Raw genomic sequence first — 14760 nt, 5'->3', positions numbered from 1 at the left:
GGAGTGTTTGTTCTGTGTCATTGTATGCTATAAATGCATTATTTTTTTTTCATTTATTGGATGTGAGTTTATAAGCAGTAATTTGTCTTGATGCTCAAAAGACACTTTGGACTCTTTCTTACTTGATACAGGGTCTCACTGTGTAGCTTTGGCTGTCTTTAAACTCACTGTGTAGACCAACGTGGCCTTGAACTCACAAAGATCTGCCTGTTTCAGCCTCGTGTGCGTAGCAATTAGAAGCATGCACCACCATGCCCAGGCTGAACTCTACCTTTTGAACAGTGTTGAGACTACAAGACTACAGAGACTCTTGAAGCTAGAATGGATGCATTTTTTTTTTTCATTATGAGATAAACCATGAGCTACTAGAAGTCAGAACATGAATAGTACAGCTTAAAGTGGTATGTTTGGGTATCAAGTTGCTAAGGGGTCGATTTGTGGTAGTTAATTCCCACCACAACCGATTGGATTAATAAACACTAAGGCATTTTAGTGAGAGTGTTCTATAGAGGTTTAACTGAAAGGACTTCCTCTGAACATGGTGACACCATCCCGGGGGCAGGAGTTTGGGGCTGAATAAAAAAGGGAAAAGTGGGAGCCAGACGATGGTGGTCCAGGCCTTTAATTCCCCACACTTGGGAGGCTGAAGCAAGAGGATCTCTGTGAGTTCAAGGCTAGGCCGGTGGTCTACGAAGTGAGTTCCAGGACATCCAGGGGTACACGGTGAAAGGGAAAAGTGGGAAAGGCCAATGAACACCAGCATTTTCTCTCTTTGCTTCCCGACTGAGGCTACAATGTGACCAGCAATCCCCCTGTTGCAGCTCCTGCTGCAGAAAGACATTTCTTTGGTTTGCTCACCTCTGCCATGTATTTTATCACATTAAAGAGAAAGCGGGCCAGTGCAGACTGAAACTTCGCCAACGGAATGTATGCCAACGCTCTGCCTTGCCATTCGAGTCTGACTGACTCCCGGGGGAATGTCCGCTTTGCTTCTGTGTCTGCTTGCTGAATGGTGGAGATTCCCGGGACAGAATCAGATAGAGCCATATGGAACCCTAATTCCCGTCTGAACGGTTTCTTCCCAGAACCATTGTTTGGGCAGGATCATGCGCTCATCCGTTGTAGGAAGAGATCAGTTGATACCGTACCCTATCACTCACAGACTGGGGCTGCTGATCACCAGGCTAACCTTGACTGACTTGACTAATTCACTTCTTACCTCTGATCCTTCCTCAAAGAGCACTTTTACTGTTTGGACATGTTTGGGTTGAGCTTTCTGTTGTTGTTGAGAAGAACATGATACCCAATACTTTTCAGAACCTCATTTCCTAGTTGAACTGTGGCATTCTGGTTGTCAGTTCCTTCCTCACGTTCAAAGCCAGCATTCTGAGAGAGAGGATCCTGTTTTGTTAAGGGCTTAACTGGCAATTCTGATAAGATGCCTTTACAACCATTCCCTTTATTCACTAAAATAATGCATTGTTTCTCTACTGCAAATGTCTCTCCATTTAAGGATTGAGTATAATCGCCTTTGTGTCTACTCTGATCCTAGCTAATAACTTAATGCTTCCTGATTACTTAATAAAAGTTCTAGCAGCCAATTACGTTAAGTACTATCATAAGGTACGGAAAGGGGTAACTTGGGCGGAAACACCTCATCCTCATTTGGGGGAGGGGTCACGTTTCCAGATCTGCGCACTCGCACTTGTATCTCCTGTTCCTTTAACAGGAATTAGAAACTTGGGAATTGCATGATAAAGGTTAGGGAGACAATAAAGAACCCGACTTCTGCAAAGCAGTGTCTGTGTAGAGCAAGTCATCTCTTGCTTTATAAGGATCACACCCTTGCCATAATCTTATTCGCAAGTAACTTAATATTGAGGAAGAGTCAAAAGTCTTCGTGAACAAGTTCCAGATCTTACGCATGCCAACCGCATGCTCTATACTAAGGAGCCTTCCTTCCTTCCTTTCTCCCTCCCGCCTCCCTCTCTATCTCTCTCTCTTTCTGTGTGCGCACACGTGAGTGTGTATGTCTAAGAGTATATTGTGGGTATATGGGTGCATGTGTGTGTAGGTGCATGTAGATGCAAATGTATTTGCTGCTTGCAGTGACTACAGAACAATCTCACCTTGGACACAGCTTACTTTATAGAGGGTATTTTGTTTTTTGTTTTCTGTTTTTGTTTTTTTAAGGCAAGATTTGTCAGTGGCCTAGATCTCACTCATCAATTTGGTTATCTGGTGTTCCGTATGGTATAGAGAATGATCTATGACAGCCATACTTTTCACTCTCAATGAATGAGTTTATCAAGTATAGAGTAAGCCAAAAGAGAAGAATAAATAATAAGTAGCAGATAGATGGATAGGTTATCACATTATTATGCCCGACACTCAAAATATCCCGCAGAAATCTGCCGAGGAGGCCCCTGTGAAGAAGCCAGTTGATGTTCCTAGACAGAGCAGAGTGTCGCCTTGAGTAAAGCTTTCAGGTAAAAGAATCAATCACAGCAGGAAGGTAGTAGCATCAACAAACCAGGAGCTTGGAAACAGAGAAGAACACGACCGACCGAGGAAGCCCTTTTAAAACAGTCAGCTGGAGTTGTCCCGAGAGCCACAGACAGAGTGTCCAAGTCAAAGAATGATAACAGAGGTGCCCTCACCAAATGAGGCGTCTCTCAGAAACTGACTTGGGAGGGTGAGTCAGTCAGCTGATGTTCCTTATTGAGCGTTTTATCCATAGCAAAGTTTCTCACGTCTGGGTTTCCATTTTCTCTTTCCCGCTGCAGACATTTTTATAACATGGGATAAACAATCATAATTTCTGTTGGAAATTGTCTTCCCGCTGCTCTCAAGGATGATGATTTTTACGCTTGAGTCATTTAACTGTTCTACTTCCTCCCTGTGACAGTTAGTGGGACCAGACCATCTCCCATTGGATTAATTATTAACTAATGAGTAAATCTCGATGCGCGTTCGCTACCTGCTTCAATGATTTATGTTCCTGAACGAAAGACACACACTGCCTGTATGTCCCCAAATGAAAGACATGCACAGCCTTTATATTTTAACATGCCTTAGGCAGCACAATAGCTGGGCAGCCACCTAGCCTCCATGCTGCCAGAATCTTCCTCCTGCCCATAATTCCAAGTTCCTGCTTACTAAATTCTATGTCCTATCTTGCCTGCTCTAGATCCAATTGGTCAGTTCTCTGGGCCTTGCTCTCCCGACTCCTTCACATGGTGGCCATACATTTCTGTCTGCATGGCTTCTCTCCTCATCTCCACACTCTCCCTGCAGACCTCTTCTCTCCCCCTGTCTCAAGCCCAAGAAATCCCCGCCTATGTCCTCTCCAGCTATTGGCTGCTGGTATCTTTATTTACCAATCAGAACCAACTGGGGGCAGGTTCCCCGAAGCTCCATGGAGACCCACTCTTGTAAGCCGGTTTTTTGGGGGGCGGGGACATAATTTGAGGGGAACATAATTAACATCATAATACAAGCAGCCACATCCCCAGATAAGGGGCCTTGAAACAAACATGTTTGGGTCTAAAATGATGGCGTGGGGTGCTAGGATACCCTGCCTCTGTAGTCAGCTTCTCAGTGAGCTCAAACAACCTATGATAATATACTAATAGAATGTGCATTTAAAACCAGCTAGACAGGTAGCCCCAGTCTCTCACTCCCCACATCTGAGATTATAAATGCCTGTTTTTTCTCAATGAAGCTTCTGGGCATTAAACTTGAATCCTTATGCTTCGAGGCAAGCATATATCGACTGAGCCATTTCTCCAGCCCAAGATCTTTTTCTTTTCATGGTCTTCTTAGTCACAACCCATCCGGTGAAACCTCCCCGTGACACCTGCTTTGTCAGCCTTGATGTATGAGCCCAATATCACACAGCCAACTGTCGTAATAACAAAAAGGGAATCAGGATTAGTAGATTAATTCCCCCTTTGTTTCCTATCTCCATTTCATGAGGCACTGAAAGTACATAAATCATTAAGACAATGTCTCCATTTCCAATGAACTTGAAGTCTCGTGAAGGAGACACATACATTTCCGTTTAACGGAGTTAAGACTCCGAGGAAAAAGTTAGACAGTGGATGCTATGGGAGAGCTGTTAAGAGTCACAAAGTCCAGTTTGAGGTTCATAAGACTTCAGAGGGAAAGTGGTGCCCAAGCTTAACCACAAAAAGCTGCACAGTATTTGAGCAAAAAGCGCAAGGAAGGAAACAGTGGGACCTGGTGAGTGGGTTGTATAAAAGCATTATGGGAGAAGGCAGGAAGGTCAGGACTTAGAAGAGCCTTCCAAGTGTGGGTCTGAATTATTTATTTCTATTAGAATTTAAGTTCCCTGAGTACAGGAACATGATCTGCTTTGCCCACTAATGCACCTTCACTGAGCGTATTTCTTGGCACCTAAACGTGCAAGGTAGACGCTCGGGCAGGAATCTCATCAGATGCGTCTCTCAGATACAATATTTTGGCAAGTGACAAAAGACTGGTGGCAAGACCAGTCCTGAACCTAACACAATTGTCCAGGTATTGAATTCAACATGATCTCCGAGTAGTTACGAGAATAGGATCAGGACAAATATTTGATAACCAGCAAGCCAAGGATATTTCTTAATACAGGGGGACAGAGTTGGGGAGAAAAGATGGTGGAAGAAATGTTTATTCATGTTCATTCATTCATTCATTCATTCACTCATGTAAACCAGGCTGGCCTCAAATGCACAAAGATCCATATACATCTACCTTCCACATGCTGGAATTAAAACTGTACCACTGCATCTGGCCCTGAGAGTTTGGTTTTAACAAATGTTTCTCCATTGCGTGTTCATCATTACCTTCCTTGTCCTTCGGGAACTCTCTAAACAGGTAATGTTCAGCTCAGATTCATATGGGTATATTCATCCAAGTCACCTCTACGTAATTCTGAAATTATGTGATTTATGAGATTATAATTTAAAATGGTTTTATAAGCAATTATCCTATAATTGCATGCAAGTCACTCTTATTGGCAATCCCATAACTCTTCTGTTCTTTGTATTTCCCATTTTTACTTTCTATTTCAAATTCTTCATGACAGTCTATACAAGTATCCTCTTACATTTATTGTAGATGGTTTTGGACAGTGTAAAAAAAAAAAAAAACATTAAAAAGAGGAGAAAATGTGGCCCATCATATTCTTACCCAAGACTGACCACTATAGCATTGATACAGTTTTCATATACATTTACAGAAATTATATCAAAGATCGATTTGTATGATCTTGCATGGTTTTATTTTTCTCCAGTTAACATAGGATCATAATTATTTTCTCCTACTAATGTAAACATTCTCTTATTAGCCACAATATTGTCCATTACATGACTGTACCGTTTTTAAAAGATTCACTTATTTTTATTTTATATAGAATAAAAATTATATATGCTTTGCCTGTGTGTATGTATGTGGAACACATGCTAGGTGCCTGGAGAGGTCAGAAGGATGTGTAGATCCCTGGAACTCGAGTTGCAGATGGTTGTGAAATGCCATGTGGATCCTGGCAATGGATCTCAGGTTCTTTGCAAGAGTGGACTATACACTTAACCTGCTGAACCATCTCTCTGGATCCAAGTTGTGTCACTTTTAAAGCACATCTTACTGTAAGGATTATAGGGCACTTCTAAGCTTTTATTATTAAAAACACATTGTGGGTGGGCTATTTCTTTGGCTTAAAGACTTTATTATTAGCTACTTTTGAATGTTAGACTCACCAGACTAGAAGGAGTGAGTACTTTGAGGATCTCAATACCACCTTCCGAAGTACTTTCCTCCATCATCCAGCAATTAGTATTTTGTCTTTGACATCATCACCATCACCATCACCATCACCATCACCATCACCATCACCATCACCATCACCATCATCATTTAAGTACTAGGCGCTAAAACTTTAGGTCTTGTGCATGCTCCAAAACTGACTCTAATACAAAGCTACACTCCCAGGCCATAATTAGTGTATGTGAGACCACTTTTCCCACAATGTTCTTGAAAGCACAGATCTAGTGATGGGTTTTGTTTTTGTTTTTAAAACGAGTGCTATTCAGCTCACCCTTCTATTCTGTTCCACACCTTGTTGATAATAAAGACCAAACAAGATAATGTTTAAGCCGTGAAAGAAGATTGTATGATTTGGAGAGGTTCACATCAGGTAATTAACCAGTGGTAGTTACAGAGCCGTGAGAGTTAAGGAGTCTAGCAGCTTCTGGGGCAGTGGTTCAAGTCCCAGGCGTCTCTGTGTAATCTCTGACAGGCTTGTGCCTACAGGGCTTCACAGGAGCATAAGATGAGCACAGACTGTGTGGCTCTCAGGCCATATCTGATGACCACAGTGCTCAGCTGGCAGCTATTTCTGGAGATGGTTGGACTGTGCTTCTAATTGCCGTTCCTTCAAAAGGAATCTGACCTTCTTCCTGGTCTTCCTCCTTTCCACTTCGTCTTTCATTTTTCTTCAGTTTATTCAACTATGTCCAGATGTTGCTTCTTGCTGTTCACTGGCCTTGTGAATCCATTAATAGTAGTCTATTCATACTAAAAAAAAAAATTCTTCCTCATCATCTCTTTACGTACTGACTTGCTCACTCTTCTCCCACTTGCTGGGATGTTGGTGTTAGATGTATTTACTGGACCAGATATTTAAAAAGATTAAAGAATTGTAAAATTGTAGGCATCATAGTGACTATGTGACTATTTTGTTTTAAGAATCTTTACTATTACAAACACACACTTTTCTTCTTAAAACCCCTTCTTTTTTGAGGATGTATATATTTTTTATAAATGAGTGAGACCTTTTCCCCGTCTCTCCCCATTCTCCATCTCTCTCTGTGTTCTGGATTACGTATTTATGACACTATTCATTTGAAATCCTTTCTTGTTTTAGACTGAGTCTCATACAGCCCAGTCTAGCCTCTACCTCACCAGGGAGTTGAGGACCTGGATCCCTTCTGCCCTTCCCCACAGTGCTGAGACCACACTCTGTGCCACACACCTGGTCCCTGTTCTCAAATTCTTGAAAACTCTACATCCTGAGCTACTTTTAGCCAGCCCACTCTTTTTTTTTTCCTACTCTGCCCATCTGCTGCCAAAGGTGTTGCATGTATCATTCTCAGAGTAGGCTTTACCTGAAAACTGAGAGAGTCTCCATAGGTGATCTCTCGGGCATTTCAATTTCTTTCTTTCTTTCTTTCTTTTTCTTTTTTTTTTTTTTTTTTTAGATTTATTTATTTATTTATTATATGTAAGTACACTGTAGCTGTCTTCAGACACTCCAGAAGAGGGCATCAGATCTTGTTACAGATGGTTATGAGCCNCAAAGAACTGTCTTAAATTTGTCATCAGCAGATGCTGGATCTGTGACCTGTTCACGTATCTCTCGTTGGCTCCCGTGCTTCCCTTTGTGGAGATGGGGACTCATACAACACAACTAAACCAGAAGACTTTCCTTTCAGGACTTGCAATTCTGTTTTTCTACAGTGTGCAAACAAATTCACTTTATTTACTTATTTGTGCACATGTGAGGTCAGAAAACAATTCTCATGGGCTCTCACTCTCCACCTCTCTGAAGCCAGGTCTCTTAGGTCTCCCACACTGTGTACTCCAGGCTAGCTGCTCCTCTTCAAGATGATTCTTCCGTCTTTGCTTCTCTTCTTGAGGTAGGAGTACTAGGATAAATTCAAATTGCCAAACCTGGATTTTTTTTTTTCTTTTGTAATTTGGGTGTTTGCCTGCATGTATGTCTGTGCACCACTTGCAGAGGCCAGAAGGCGGCATTCAATACCCTGGGACTGGAATTACTGATGGATGTGAGCTGCCATGTGGGTGCTGGAAACTGAACCCAGGCCCTCCGCACCTCCGGTGAGCCATCTCTCCTGCTCAATTTAAATATAACCTCTTTTCTAGACACAGATTGCTGATCCACCCAGGTTGCTAAGCTTGCACAGTAGCACCTTTACCTGCTGAGCCAACTCCCCAGTCTTCACTTGTTCTCAGTACAAAAATAACACATGCAATTTTTAAAAATTCAGAATATAAAAAAAATACAAAACAGTTTAACATCCTTTTCTTCAAAGTGAAGCAGAGACAGTGGTAGGGGCTGGGTCCTTCAAAGGCTTCTGGAACTTGCTCTGAAGGAAAACTCGAGGCACACACAGGCCCTCTTTTTTATTCACTGTCTCTCGAAACACATACTCATTCACCACTTCTTCATAACCTGCATCCACAAAGAGCTGGGTCAGGAATTCATCAGTGAAAAAATACAATCTGGTTCCATCTTGTCTGACATAAAAATTTTCTCCAAGTTTGCTTCCGGCTTTAAATCTAAGCATGGCATGATCATTCAGCCCATAGTCATGGAACAAGACACTTCTGCCTGGTTTTAACACCTTGTACACGTTTAGAAAGACAAGGCGCATCTTCTCAGGGTGCACAGCTGAGAGCACAAAGATCAATGTAATGGCATCCACAGACTCTGGTGGGACATGGTCAAGGTCATCTCTGGTAAGATCACACTGGAATACTTTGCATCTCTCTGCATTGTACAAAGGATGTTGCTTCACGTAGTCAACTGCCCTCGAGAAAAATCACAGGCATAGGCAAAGAGATTCAAGTCTTCTTCTAAAAGTGGGAATAAACAGTTCCCAACCCCACAGCCAGCCTCCAACAAAGTCAGTTTCTGACCTTCACACTCCCTGCACGATCTCAGCTCCTCAAACTCTCTGGTGGTCCAGTGTCTGTCCTTGAAAAAAATTGGTACTGTTTCTTTTATTAAAAAAGGCCCAGTTTTTCTGAGCCTCTTTTTCCAGTTTTTGCTGTTTAAAAGCAGACACCAAAGCTTCGTCTCTTTTCAGTATCTCCTCTTCTTCAGTGCTAAGAATCCTTGTTTGCAGTCCTTTCCTTTGGAAAGAAGCCATTGCCGTTACTGGAAACACATCCAGTGTTGCTACAGGTCCTCCGTTCTTCAACCATCTGAACAATTGATGCCGAGATTGTAGACAGTGGGATTTCTCTGGTGCAGTTTCCCCAGGAGACTTTCCAGCTCCAACAGGATATGATGCTACGGGCAGTCCAGCCCAGGGTCGACAGTAGAATCTTCTAGCTGAGCTGGGATCCTCCTTAGACCAGAAATCAACCAGCACTGTGGGCTGCAGCTGTCCCGGGGAACTCTCTCTCCATGGCACTGTTCCTGCTCTTTCCGTTGGGGAGACGGAAGTCCCTCCCCAATACCGGAAGTGCAGAGGCCTTCGCATTTCAATTTCTTAATGCAATCCAAATAACCAAGCCCGCCATTTCTAGAAATGAAACATTTTCGGCTAATATTGTTTCTCTTTGTAAGTAACAGAAGGTAGGATAGCTAAAGAGGTTGTTTTGAGGGGATGGAAGTGCAGCTCAGTGGCGGACTGTGAGCCTAAAAGCAGAAGACCTTTGCTTCTAGCCCCATAGCCTTTTCCTTTGGGAGTGTGACAGCTAGAATGTAGATTGGGTGGCTTCTTGAGTCTATCAAATAATGAATCACTTATTGTTATTATTTATTAATCATTTATTATAATCATTTATTAGTCATTTATTATTTGATAATAATAAACATCTTCAAGCTACATCCTTGTTTGTTACACTGTGAAATACCTACTACTGCCGCTCCCTATCCCCACAGCTGATACCCAGGACGCAGCGTTGGAACAGCCAGGGGCACAGATGGGGGCGTCTGCTAGTATTCAATCACCTGACCTTAGGCTTCCATTTTCCAAGGCTGAAATGAGAAGAGTGACCTCTGATCTCTGAAATAAGAAGGTCAATTTAGTTCAAGATTTAATCTAGCCTCTTTCAGAGCTAATAATCTGAGCTAATCATATTTCAGCACCTGTCCCTAGAGACGAGAAGGACAGGTTTATCAAATTACAGGAGTTATTTGTTTGCTTCTTAATTAATTTCTCCTTAGCCCAAAATAGTAATAGTAATAGTAGTAATAATAATAATAATAATAAAGAACTATCAACAACATAAAGCCTTAAATCAATATAATGATATTGAACAACATACAGGGATTTTAAAACAAAATGAAGAGAATGGAGATACACATTCATGAATTAATCTGTACTCTCTTGTGGCTGGGGGACAATATCTATGCCAAACACTTTAGTGGCCCAATAAAGAAGAAAGCATCGACGACTCAACAAGCTCACACTATCATCACTTCATAGCAAACCAAAGAAAGTTTTCTTGGCCTTGTCTTAAGAACACATTTTCACATTTGAACAATTTGTTTTTAACTAGTCAATTACTTCCTTTGCATTACTGGGGATCAATTTAACTCAGGACCTTGTGTCTACTAGACAAGCATTCTAATACGGAGCTACACTATCTTAGGGTTACTATTGCTGTGATGAAACACCATGACCAAAAGCAAGTTGGGGAAGGAAACTTGGCTTACACGTCCACATTGTAGTCTACCATTGAAGAAAGGACCGGAACTCAAGCAGGGCAGGAACCCTGAGACAGGAGCTGATGCAGAGGCTATGGAGGGGTGCTGCTTACTGACTTGCTCCCTGTGGCTTGCTCAGACTGCCTTCTTATACAATACAGGATCACCAGACCAGGGATGGGACTACCCACAATAGGGTAGGTCCTCCCTCATTGATCACTAATTTTTTTTAAAAAATGCCAAAAAATAAAAAAATAATAAATTTTAAGAAAAAGAAAAAGAAACTGTCTTACAATCGTGCCTACAACCTGATCTTATGGAAGGCATTTGCTTAACTGAGGCTCCCTCCCCGCAGAGGACTTTAGCTTGTGTCAACTTGACATAAAACTATCCAGCACATATACATCTTTTTTTACTTTCTAGGAAGAGGCTTCACTACATTTCTGGGGCTGACCTTGAACTCACTGAGTAGATCAGGCAGACACTGAGTTTATAGTCCCCCAGCCTCAGCCTCCCAGTACAGGAGTTATAGGCCTGTGCCACAAGGCCCAGCTTCTCCCATTTCAATTCATGGTCTACAGTTGCTATGGCAACGACAACAAACAGAACGGTGTAGAAAATTAGAATCGTGCCAGCAATGATGCTGAGGACCCACAGTCTCAGATCCCCAGACCCTGGAGCAGGAGGATCACGGGAGCCCAGGAATTCTCAGTCTTTGTAGGTAATGGAGTCAAATTCCATTTCAGTATCAGTGACAAAGGAAAAGAACATAAAGCGAAACGTCAATGAGAAGTGAAACATGTTCTTTCGAGTTCAGGAGGACCGAAGTGAAAAAAAAAAAAAAAGAAAAAATAAGGGTCTGTGAGGCTTGCAGGGTGAATCTATTCCAGGCCCGAGCATCGGAGGCTGCTGGCAGCCTTCAGTGCACATTAGCCGGGCATTGTGTTGCCAGTCCTCTTGCTTGTCATTACATGATTTTACTCTGTGTTCATGTGTGATTCTGTGTCAAATTTCTCAGCCCTTCCAAAGACAACAGATATGGGAAGGGTTTAGGGCCCACCCTAAGACAATATGACCTCATCTAATCTTGCTTATATCTGCAAAGAGACACTCCCCATTTTTCAAAAGATCATATTCATTCAAGCTAGGTCTTGAGCAGATCTCTGCAGGGCCTTGATGCCACCCACGAGGAGACCTTGGCAAAGCCTGAGAGAGAAGCTGGCAATTCCATCATCCAGTTGCTCTGCTCAAAGAGGATGGAGCCCTCCCCTCATCCTCTCCTCAGCACCACTGTCCTGGAGGCTGACTGCTGGGGGGTGGGGACAAAGGTGGGGGTGGGATTCCTCTATCTCACCAATGCTCTGATCTTCCCAGGGGCATATTAATTAATAACAATAACTGGATCAACAAGTTATTTGTAGAAGACTCTGTCAGCATTTGTTGCAAACTAAAGTGCCCTGGAAGGATACTTGGGTTTCATTACAGTGAGCAGCTCCTCTTGGCTGTCCATGTGTAAGGTTTTGGCATGGAAACCTAGCTAGATCCATCCCACACTCTGGGTTCCTCTTTGAAGAAGCTGCCATTTGTTGCCTTTGGATTTTAGCTAAAGTATATAGTGGAGCTGTTTTCTGTGCAGAACTCCAGAGAAGACAATGAAACAAGAGGGAGGCTGGTCCAGGAGTTCCTCCTCCCAAACCTTGGACTAGTTTTTAAGCCCATATGTCTAAATGAGTTGGAGTCTATATTAGCCTGGGCTCTTTCCTTCCTTCCTTCCTTCCTTCCTTCCTTCCTTCCTTCCTTCCTTCCTTCCTTCCTTCCTTCCTTCCTTCTTTCCTTTGATTACTATAACAAGACAGGTGAGGCAGGATATTTATAAAGAGAAGAGATATTTTGTCACCCACAGTTCTAGAAGATGGAAGTTCAGATAGCGTACGGCAGATTCTACGGAAGCCATTTGCCCACCTTGACTGCATCCCATTAGGTGAGAAAAGCGTGTACCTTGTGTGTGCAGTCTCTCTTCCTCTCCTTAGGGAGCACTTGAAATCAATGAGAGTGGCTCCACTCTAGTGACCTCATCCAATCTGTGCACTTTTAGAGAACTCTCCTGAGAGCTAGGGAGATGGTCTGTGGGTAAAAGCGCTAGCCTAGCAAGGCTGGCAAACCAAACTCAGGTTCCCAGAACCCATACAGAAAGCCAGATAGATGTACAACACCGGTCATTCCTGCATGTCTCTGTGGGGCGATGGAGATGGAGAAGAGAATCTCTAGAAGCCCAAGCCTGACTATTGCACAGAAAGAGAGACCCTGTCTCTAAAACATAGTCTAAAGGTAAAGATAGATCTCAGAGGGTTGTCCTAAGACCTCTGCATGCGTGGGGTGGCATGAACATGCCTTCGCCTGCACACACAAACAAGCACATACCATACAGAGACACACAAACAGGTAACTGCACAGAATGCCCATGACGAGTCCTATTTGTATTGTTTCCACTTTTAAAACACCACTTGCGCAGAATTTAAAGATTAAAGTTTTCTATGTGTTCAAGGAAATAAGATATTCCAACTATTGTAGAGCCAGAGGATGTTGGGTTAAAAACTCAAGACCCTCAAGGCTCAGGCAAATTTGAATCCTGGTGTCTGTAACCTGAGCCCCAGAGATAAGTGCCTCTCTCCTCTTCTTCCAGGGACACAGAGACACAGGGAGGATGAAAAGGAAGCCTGTGCCACAGGACATGGCAGAGGGGTTTCGGCAAGGCTGTAGACAGAAAGGTGCAGTCCTTGGTATGTGGGTATGGGCGGTGGTGGGGGCACTGGCCAGGGCAGCGCTGGTTCAAGAGCACCTTAAAGAACTTCTGTGCCGAGGACTTATATAAGAAAGCTCAAGGGGATGAGCATACGTGGATTCATGTCTGAGCAAATCAGAGTCAGTTCTGTCCCAGAAACGATATGAGTGTTTTCTTTTTTAAAAAATGTATTTATTTATTTTATATATGTGAGTACACTGTAGCTGTACAGATGGTTGTGAGCCTTCATGTGGTTGTTGGGGATTGTATTTAGGATCTCTGGTTGCTAGGATTTGAACTCAGGGCCTTCAGAAAAGCAGTCAGTGCTCCTGCTGGCTGAGCCATCTCACCAGCCTGTTTTCTTTTTTTTTAAAGGGAGTTTTTAAAGATTCATTTTGAGATTATAATTACAACTTTTTCCTTTAATCCCATGCCTCCCACTAGACCAGAGGTTCTCAACCTGTGGGTCGCGACCCCCTTGGCAAACTTCTATCCCCAAAATTCTTTGCATGATGACTCATAACAGTAGCAAAATTATAAAAGGACAATAAAAATGATTTTGTGATTGGATTTCACCACAGCATGAGTTCTGAAGGGTCTCAGCATTAGGAAGGCTGGTAATCACTATGTCTTCCTTGCTATCTTTGGAATTCATGGACTTTTTTTAAATTGGTGTGTGTGTGTGTGTGTGTGTGTGTGTGTGTATGTGTGTGTCTGTGTGTGTGTGTGTGTCTGTGTGTGTGTGTGCTCCTAAATACATAAATTCAACGTTCTTAGTCTGTATAATGTTGTTTATATGTAGATGTTTTCAGGGCTAGCTGTTTAGTGTTTTTCCCCCGGGGAAGATTATTTCTCCAGCTCTTAGCCTTCCTTAGCTGTCCATAGTTTCTCTGTGTGGAGTTGAGGCCCCATGAGTCTGCCACCACCCACATTAACATGCCTATCAGTGTTCTTGCTTAGTTCCTGTCTCGGCAGCCGTGATGATGAGCCTTTCTAGGTGTAGCTTCTGACACTCCTAGGAAACACAATCTGGAAAACTTCCTGTTCCTCTGGCTCTTATAATCTCTTCACTCCCGTGTACACAATGACTCCTGAGCCACATGTGCAGGGGTTATGTTGTAGATATGTAACTATCACTATTTTATTTTTTTATTGTGATAAAATATACATGATGCAAAACTGGAAACTGAAGTACTTAAAAAGCAGAAGTCAGTGGATGGCAAGCTTGAGGTCAGCTGGAGCTACGAAGAAAACTTCAGGCCAGTCTGGGAGACAAAGACCCTATCTTAAAACCACTACAACAGCCAACAAACAGAAGTCAAGTTCCTAAGATAAATCAATTTCTAAAGAAAAATAAGGTTATTTGTGTTCACAGATTTGAAGGTTCGGTCTATAACTGCCTGGCCTTGCTGATGTTGGGAAAGACATGGCAAGAGTGCTCTGGGAAAAGGTGCTTATCTTGTATCTGGGAAGGAGAGAGAGAGAGAGAGAGAGAGAGAGAGAGAGAGAGAGA

General features: G+C 42.7%; 1 pseudogene; it reads right to left on the bottom strand.

The window, feature by feature from the left end:
* Positions 1–7953: 7953 nt before the first annotated feature.
* Positions 7954–8957, bottom strand: LOC110336922 (annotated as a pseudogene).
* Between the last annotated feature and the right edge of the window lie 5803 nt (positions 8958–14760).

The sequence above is a fragment of the Mus pahari genome, chromosome 19 (genome assembly GCF_900095145.1).
Source record: "Mus pahari chromosome 19, PAHARI_EIJ_v1.1, whole genome shotgun sequence".
In the NCBI taxonomy this organism is placed as follows: domain Eukaryota; kingdom Metazoa; phylum Chordata; class Mammalia; order Rodentia; family Muridae; genus Mus; species Mus pahari.
This window is presented reverse-complemented; position numbering and strand designations above follow the sequence as displayed.